This window comes from Hydra viridissima, unplaced genomic scaffold (genome assembly GCF_058129835.1).
Source record: "Hydra viridissima isolate aposymbiotic clone 2 unplaced genomic scaffold, HvirCarnegie_v1 scaffold_5, whole genome shotgun sequence".
Taxonomy (NCBI): Eukaryota; Metazoa; Cnidaria; class Hydrozoa; order Anthoathecata; family Hydridae; genus Hydra; species Hydra viridissima.
The window spans coordinates 18290672-18298700 of record NW_028324304.1 but is presented as its reverse complement, the minus strand read 5'-3'; the positions used below and the strand labels follow the sequence as shown (position 1 = coordinate 18298700).

General features: G+C 30.8%; 1 pseudogene; it reads right to left on the bottom strand.

Annotated features, from left to right (window-relative positions):
* Positions 1-423: 423 nt before the first annotated feature.
* Positions 424-2258, bottom strand: LOC149889123 (uncharacterized; annotated as a pseudogene).
* Between the last annotated feature and the right edge of the window lie 5771 nt (positions 2259-8029).

Genomic DNA, 8029 nt, shown 5'->3' with positions numbered 1-8029 from the left:
GATTTATAGATATAAAATATATTTTTTACTGTGGTTATTTAAAAAATTTGCAAGGCTACGAGGGTATAAGAATATAGTTTTTTACGAGACCGAAATAAACTGTATCTGTATGCTCTAAGGAAACGCTTCAATTAACAGATGTTTGGTTTTATATACAGAAAAAGTAGGTTCCTCAAAAAGAATATGTCAGTTTGAAGAGCTCATTGGAAAAGTTCCGATTTTTAGTAAAAAGCGCTTCACCGCTAATTTTTTAGTGGTATATAAAAGGAGTTTTTTTAAGATCACTTTCATAGCAAGAAAACCACCGTAATTCAAATATGCTAAAAGTTATACCCCCAAGGTTTTATCGACTGCATAATGTTTTTTTACCTTGTTTTTCTTTTTATAACAAATTTGATGAAGAACTTGTAAAATGTCTTAAAATCATGATTGGACATCCTACAAAACAAATTTTAAAAAAAACTTTTTTAATAAAAGTTAAAAACTCGGACAAATAAAAGTAAAAAAATGGTGATTTAAAACAGAAATACTAATGTTTTAATAAAGTGTTTAACAAAAAAATAACTATTTTTTTGCTCACTGCATTTTTATTGTAATATTCGTGTTATTTTAGGCCCTTCTTAGACCTTTTTTTTTGTTAGGTGTTTTTTTGATACTTCAGCAGAGGTAAATATTTTTTTTTAACTTGGTTTTTTTCCTTTCTGACTTTTTGTTCCTCGAGTAACCGTCGTTTGACTTTCTCATTTGTAAGGAGTTCACCACATTTTGCTTCTACTCTCTTCCTCTTTTGTCTTTGTTGTTCTATTATTACTGCTGTTTCTGCAGGAACATTAGGACATATGATTGACCTTAGAGCTTCTCGCATAGCTGATCTTGGTGTTTTTAATCTTGGAGATTTAGGACTATATGGTTCAGGTGGTTGATTTAGAAAGTCAATATCTGTTAATCTTCTTTCCATCTTTTCTTTACTTAATTGTGAGATACCTGTACCACGAAATCCTGCAATAGCATTTGCTGGAGAGAGTCTCTGACACAGTTGTTTCAATAACCCTGTAAAAGCTGTCTTGTCAAAATTTTTGTATTGTGTTTCTCTTCCAAACTGCTTTAAAATTTTTCTCCACTCATTTTTTAATGGTCCAAAGACAGCCACATCTAACGGTAGTTATGCGTGTGAGCAATTTGGTGGAAGACAAGTAATTTGTGTGTGTGGTCCATGGCAGCTTTTATAGTACCACCTGTTAAATGACTGCCATTACCATCATAAAGCAAGAGTATTGATTTTTGATTTTGGCCAACAAATGGTATAAAGTGCTCGACAAGCCTAAACGGAGAATGTATTTACTTCTATTGAATCATTTGTAGCGTCTTTAAGAATAACAAAGGCTATTCAGTGCAAATACATTAATAAAAAAAGAGAAAGAAAAAAAAAGTTGAAAGAAAAAAATGAAAGTTATAAAATTCAAATAAAATACCAGTTTTCAAATAGAAAGTCTTGCATCCATCCATTTGCTGTTGCCCCAAAAGCACATCCTGGTGGTCCATTTTCTATCCATTTAGAATACACATAGCCTTCTCCCTTAAAAACAACAAATGGTGGAAGATATCTTCCATCTGCAGACATACAGAACAGCACAAAGTACATAGCTTTACAAGAAGAAGCAGCCAGTTCATAAGCATTTTTGCTTTTTGGATGTACAAATACTCTCTTCGTTAAGTGATTTGTGGAGAACCCAGTCTCGTCAAGGTTTTATATACTACTTGGTACAATGTTATTATTATGAATTACATCAGATTAAATAGTAAAAAATTTATCTACAACTTCACGTGTTAAACATTTAGCTCTTGAAAATGTATGTATTTCAGGTTTGCGTAATCGAAATTTGTCAACATGACGCTTCTTAGAAGACATTTTCCTATCTTTCCCAGAATTCCATTTTTAAAAGGAGTTTTCATCCTCATCGTTGTACAAAATTGGGCAACTAAATTACAAATGTCAAAAGTGTAATGGAAGACAATCTTTGACAATGCTGCGCTGCAGCAACAATCATAGCTTCATCATTATCACTCAGCACACTTTTTCGACCTTCATGCTTGTTTGCATTAAATTCTTGTTGCTTTATTCTTCGTCTCAATATTTCTTTAGGAACAGAACATTCTTTAAAAGCATGATAAATAGTCTTTTTTTTCTCACATACTGACATAATTGCTCTTTCTGCATTGTACTTGGGTTTTGTTTTTTTATTGTAACATTTTGGCATATTTTAAATACTTTCTAAAGTAATACTTACAAAAAATCTGTTAAATCTTTAGTAAAATATTAGCATAAATCATATATATTACAAAAAAAATATTTAAATACCAAATAGGTCTTATATAATATTTTATTTGACCTTATTTGACGTAGGAGAATGTATTCTTTCATACAAATAAATACACCTTTCTTAATGTAAACTTCAAAGATCTAAACTTCAAACATAAGAGTGAAATAGTGCTAAAGAACTATTAACACGAAAGTACTTAGGTCTGATAAAACTAATAGATTTATAATGTTACTAACAATAACTTCGATAATATAATTCCATACCATAATATTAAACATACATTGACCCACTTTACCCCACCTGATTATATTTCAAATTTTAAACAAACAATGTGCGTTAGTGTCTTAAAAGTATACTATCCTTAAAATAAAGTAATTTAACTTTCAAAAAGAACCATTTTTCATTTGCTTATGCTTTATTTGAATATATTTTCTCTGAAGTTTAAAAACGGAGAAAAAAAGTGATTTTGTTGATGTATCTATCATTTTAGCTAAAAAAGTGCTATTTCTAACAGCATAGCTAGGTTATATTTTAAAATTAATAAGCCTAATATGTTATAACAAAGTGGTAAAAGCTACAACTTTATACCTAAAGCCATTATCAATATAACATATAAATATGAATTAGACCCAGATTAGCCCGTACACTCACATTACCCCACCCTACCCTAGTTGTATTAAGTTTTTTAATAATTATAAACGGTCTTAAGCTTTTGTTTGGCAGTATACACACGCACATTTACCTTCATAAACCAAAACTTTGCGTCGTTCATTACAAATTATTTATGTTATTTTTATCAGAGAAGGTTTATGATTTTTTTTGTGTCTTTTTGCTCATTGAAAGTTTTTGAAAAAGTTGAGAAGAATTTTTTTGGTTAAAACATTAAAAAGTCTCTTAATCGAAGTTTTTCAGGTCTTAAGACTCAAAATTGATTGGTCCAATTTATCAATATAAAAATAAGATTTCAAGAATTTATCGAAAAATTCTAATTTACTAATGAAATGTCTATACTCTTATGCATTTTCTACACGCATCTTTTACTATTTCTTTCATGCAATTCAAATGTAAAGCTTCTTCACTGTTTTGTCAAACGCCTTTTTTCAAGTTAAGTTTGGATTCATCAGCACAAAGTGCTTCTTACAAAAAGATTGTAACATAAAAAAAACAACTTATCACAGAACTCTTATCTTACTCATATGAGATTAGAAAACGAAAATTTTTATTAGCGTAAGTTTTAGTTTTTACACTACTCATAGATATTATTTATTTGAGTAAAGAAATAATTACATACTTGTCGTGAACATTCTTGTGTCCACCTGCATTTATGAAGAATTGAATTATGAAAAATATTTTCTCAATTGTCTTTTCCCTATTTAGAATAAACAAATAGTTCTTAATGGAAATATTAAGTGTTGCACATTGGAAACAAAATACATTGACGCGTTGGGCACAATGGAAACAAAATATATCGTATCCTTGACATTTTCGGTAGTTGGAGTTATTTTGAATGGAACTGGGCTGTTTCTTCTGTTAAAATGTAAGAATTCGGGAATTGATTTAACACAACGGTATATACTGATCAACCTCTGCTTCATCGACTTTACCTTGTGCATTCTGTTAGTAGTCAAGCTTACAGTCTTAGTTTTAGATGTTTTCGAAGTTTCCTTATTAGAATATACTGCAATAACTATTAACACTGGATATTATTTCGCAACCTTTTGGTTGATAATCGACAGGTATTTACATATCAAGCTGAACATGAGATACGTTATTTATTTGTCTAAAAAGAAGACAATAGTTACAACAATCTTTTTATGGATGTTGATTGCATTGACTGGAAGTTTGCTTGCTGTTTATCTGACATATAAACGGTTCTTTGTTTATGTTGCTTTTGACTTGATTATTCTCTTCTTTTCCGGCTATGTTTACATCTACGCTTTAATATTGTTTAAAAAGCGAAAGGCAACTTTTTTGCTCCAATCAAAGCAACAAAAGTGTATTTAAGGGGTTTGGAGTAACTGCTGTCATACTAGCAGCGTATGCTATGTTGGTTGCAATACCTAACATAGTGATTGGGACTCCAGCTAATAGAAGCAACCTTACCTACTGGTACAAAATGATTGTGTATCCAATATCGTTTTGGGCTGATGCGTCAATCTACATTTTTTTATCTCCCAAAGGAAGAATTGTACTGAAAAATAGCCTAAAAAAATATCTCGGCAATAACAGCATCACTATGAAGAGAAGTGAGTTGTACTGCATAAAATCATAAACAAAGATAAAGACTTAAAGATTATTCATGAACGCAAAGTAATGATAATTCGGAGAAGAATATCATCAATTTCCAAGAGCACGTTTCGTAATCATATAGACGGAAGAGTTGAAGTTATGTAAATTTTTTCACTGAGGATGACAGCGGAAGAGCAAGAACAAGTATTAAATATGTAATTAAATAATGACATTTTGTTTAAGATTCTGCAAAATCAATAAAACGGATCATTTTATATCGACTTCAATAAATCTTATTTTGATTAATTATATAATTAATTAGTTTTTTGAAACTTAAGCAACCAATAACGATAATAATGCAGATGCAGTTGCAACAATCATAATCTCCATGCAACGGTTAAGAATTTTTCAAAACAATGTTATTAATTGGGAATTTTTTGCGATACCAATGTAGGTTTTCAGAAGTTAAAAAACTCTTTTGACAAAAAACTATATTTGGTGACGGAATTACTTGAGGAATGTATTAAAGCTATATAAATGTCAAACTATACCAATCCAATTTAATATATGCATTATATGCTATATATATCTCCAAGTTCAATGAAAATAGAATCTGAGGAACAAAAGAACATAAGTTTTTAAGGACAATAATTTTCATGCAAATATTAAGTTTGATGAATTTTTTTTCTGCAACTCATAGTAAAAATTGTATACATAAAATCACATAAAATAAACAAACTCGCTTGTAAAAATATTTACACAACTTTATAATGTAAAATATTGAGAACCTCACAACTAATTCCTGCTTTACTTAATTCTAGTAACAGTTGTCATAAAAGCAATTAAGGATATTGAGGTGGCTGTATTTTAGGTAAATATGTAAAGAGGTTGAAAACTCTCAGTGACGTTTATTATTTTGCTAATACTATACTACTATATGCTAAGATACAATAATCCGAAAATGCAGTTTGAAGTGAACAAGTTAAATTCAAGACTGTGACTTATTTAATTCCAGTCGAAGTAGCACCGTTTATACTAATCATAGCGTTTGACATATCCGTTACCAACGAGCATCAACGTAAAAATTACCAACTTCAGTTTTAAAGATAAATCGTTATTTCTGAAATCTGTTGAAATAAAATTCTTTATGCATTTTAAACGGAAAAGTTTTTGATGTTTATACTTCGTTTTTTTTTTTACTTCTTTTTACTTCAAACATAAAATTCTTACTTAAAACTTGTTGTAAAGATAAGTTTAACGTTTATAACCGAACATCATTTTTCTGTGAAAGGGCATGCTATAAAAATACTTTACTATTATGAAAACAATAAAATGCATATTACTGTATTCATAAGCGCCGAGTTCACGGGGGCAACAGGGGCAGTGGCCCCCCCTGGAAATTTATACTAATAATATATTATCACAGATTATCATGAACAGCAAAACGAATAAGGAAGTTAGGTTTCCAGTTTTTCCTTAGTCTCCCATTCCCCGTCGTGTTTTCTCTATTGTTTAGAACTATGTAGATTTATGCACAAAGGTGTAATGCTGGCGTTAAGAAAAAAAAACATGGAATGTCTCAAATGACACTTGAAAAGAAAATCTTTCAAAAAATAAATAGGACCTTTTTTTGTAAGAACATATCTAAGCTTTATTTTTTTCTAATTCGAGGTGTGATTAACATTGCACTAACTTAGATTGTTTTTCTTCAGCATCGCAACCATAAAAAGTAATGATTTATCAACCTGGTTTAAGTTTTTTAAACATTTTGATATTTTTAAAAACTTTTAATTTTAAATTTAATTCTACTAATCTTGATGTTTTTGTTTTCTGTCATAAAAGTATGTTTTCGTCATTACATATTTAACTAACATGAGAAAAAAAATATTCTTCATAAGTTGTGTTCAGCCTAAATTTTATTTCCATAACAATATTGATATCTGTTAATATCATTGTATTTAGCTTATTGCTATTTTGGTGGATGCTTAAATCTGCATTTTCTCGTCTCCTAAAGGAAGAATCTGTACTGAAAAATGAATATTGATACCTGTTAATATTGTTGTATTCAGCTTAAATTTTATTTCCATACATGTTCAAAATACACTTAACCGCAAAGTTAACCCACAACTTATAAATTCCGACTTATTTTGAAAAATATTATGTATTACCAGGTTTTATCAACTATAAAGATGATAATAAGATTTATTTTTACGCCGTTTGTACTTTTTATTTCGTTTCCCTTAATTAATTTCGATATGATGGAAACTCTTCATAAGTAGCATGTTTTTCTGTAATTAAACCTCACTTCTAAAAGAAAAGTAAGTATTGGTTTTACATTTTTTTAACAGTGGAAAAGATAACTGTCAATTGAGTAACACATCTGTTCGCAATACAGCCTTCTAGACCAAATTTTAGTTATGATAAATGTGTTGCAATTGTTACTTTGTCCAATGAAGGATTTACAAATCGCCAACTTATAAAAGATTTGGAGTATCTCATACAACAGTCGGTAGCGTTCTACAAAGTTTTGTAGAGACCAGTGATCACGCTAGACGACTAAGCCAAGGCAGACCATGAGCTACCAATGGCGTAGAGGACCAATTTTTATTACTTCAAACACTAAGAGCAGGGTTCACTATTGCACAAAGACCCTAAATACAACTTGCTAAAGTTCATGGAACTGCTGTAAGTCAAGATACCATAAGAAGAAGACTTTGTGCTTTAAATCTACAAACTCGGGCAACAGCTACTGCTCCCAGATTATCTGCAGACCACCGAAGAAACAGACTGGCTTTTACAAAAAGACATATGAATTGGGAATGCATGATTGGGGACAGGTCTTATTTACAGATGAGTCAAGGTTTTTCCTTGTAAGTTCTGATCGCCACCCAAGAGTGTACAGAATGAAAGATATTTTGCTTGTGACATTCGACAAACCACTTTATATGGAGGCGGCTCATTGATGGTATGGAGCGGAATGTCTTTAACAGCTCGTACAGAGCCTTTTATTGTTGATGGTGGATGCCTGACTTCTCAAAGATATACAGCAGAATTTTTAGAACCTTTTGTGGTACTTTTTGCACCGTACTTTGGAGATGGATTCTTTCTTATGCAGAATAATGGTAGACCACATATGGCACATTTTGTTAGTGAATACTTAAATAATGTTAACATCCAAGTCTAGGAGTGGCCAGCTTACATTCCAGATATGAACCCAATAGAGCATCTTTGGGACAAATGGGACGCCGTGTTGGAAGCTAACATGCACCACCTAACAGCCATGACGAGCTGCGACAATGTCTTATCCGAGTGTTCCCTTCTATTCCCTAAAGAAACGATTAGATCTCTAATTAAAAGTGTCCCACAGCGCTGTCAGGCTGTAAAAACATCAAGAGGAGATAACACTAGTTATTGATGAGTCAAGAATGTTTCAATTTAAGCTGTATAAGTGTGCATAATAATAGTATTTACTTTATTTT